The sequence below is a fragment of the Buceros rhinoceros genome, unplaced genomic scaffold (genome assembly GCF_000710305.1).
Source record: "Buceros rhinoceros silvestris isolate BGI_N320 unplaced genomic scaffold, ASM71030v1 scaffold6085, whole genome shotgun sequence".
NCBI classification, from domain to species: Eukaryota; Metazoa; Chordata; class Aves; order Bucerotiformes; family Bucerotidae; genus Buceros; species Buceros rhinoceros.
Window position 1 is genome coordinate 1,297 of NW_010414479.1, and position 1,523 is coordinate 2,819.

Genomic DNA, 1,523 nt, shown 5'->3' on the forward strand with positions numbered 1-1,523 from the left:
GGCAGATGGGCTGCTGCGTTAGACCGCAGGGAGAGCTGCCACCGAGAGGGTGCCCGGGCTCCTCACAGAACCTGCCGGGAGATGCTACAGGTGGTTACTCGAGCTCCAAACAGGGACGAGAAGTACTTTCCTGGAACTAGGGAAATGATAGAGAGTTTAGAAAAAAACTGTGCCAATCCGAGATCGTGAGGAGAGAAAAAATATTTCCAGTTTGCTGAGATGTATGAAAGTTTTAACCTCATGGTAGTTTCATTTCAGTGTTTTCCATGATTTCCTCACGCTTCAATCACAATAATGACATCTTTCAGACTCAGAGTGTTCACAGGTCCCATCTGTGGCCACGTCAAAACTTTTTGAGTTAGTTTGTCAAACCATAACATTGTCTTTGAGCTGTTTTGGTGCCATGAAATGCCTCCAGAAACACGGTGTTCTTCAAAGCTAGCAATGGTTGATCTGTTCTAATCTTACACTCTTCATCCTTACATCTGATCTGACCTCACAGTTTACAGTGCTTGAAGGTTTTGCAGACAGAAGAAAACCTTCATTATGAATTATTGTTATTATTATCATACTTCAAGATGTAAAGCCCTGTATAAACACCAGGTGTTATTAGAAGGCTGCATTAGCCTGCGCGTGTCTCACCCCATAAATCCCCCGTGGCGGCTCACGCAGTGTACACGTACCTAGTGTTACACCCTTCGGCCTTCTTTCCCTCTTCACTGTTTTGTCTTTTTTGTCTCTGTTTACACTGGAATTCCTACTAAGTCATCCACATCTAGAAATGTGAGAGCCAGGTGAAGCCGGAGACCTCGCTAAAGGCCCTGGAATGCCAGGGGGGTTCCGGAGCTCCTGTTTCCCCCTCTGTCATTCCCTAATGTTCCCCAACCCCAAGTATTTTACGCGTAAGTGTGTTGTCATGACCATTCCACTCATCTCTCTGGCGTGTTGTTCTCCACGCTAATGATGGTGTGAAATGAGACACCTCTCGCACAGCAGTTTCTTTCTGCCCAGTTGTTTTCCAACGTGCAAATGAATCACCCTGTAGTTTCCTCTCTGTAAAGGATCTGTGGTGGCTGCTGCCGTGTCTTGAAGGCATACCTTAAACCTGGGCGTGAAGAGCCACTAGACATTCTGAATTTACGTTCTTATATCACTGGTGGATGAAGAAATAATATCAGAAGGAAAACGCACCCCGAGGAACACGGAGAGGGTTAATTACTCTGCCGTGCACTCACGTGAAATCTTGTCCAGCCAATGTGGCAATGCCGTGGGTGCCGAGCACCTCTGTTCGGGCTGTCCGGAGCAAAGAGAACGCCTGGAAGAGCAGCCGTGCCTCAAGGCTGCTCGGAACTGCGGTTGCTGATGAAATGGAACGTTCTTGTGTCCCAGGAAGACACTGGACGTATCCTGGGGGAAGCAGTTTCCCCCGGTGCTGTTCCCAGCAGGTCGGGGAGGATCTCCTCTCGTACGCACTCAGTGGGCAGGTAGCTTTCTGTAGTTACCTCATGGGTTGACTGCTTAAC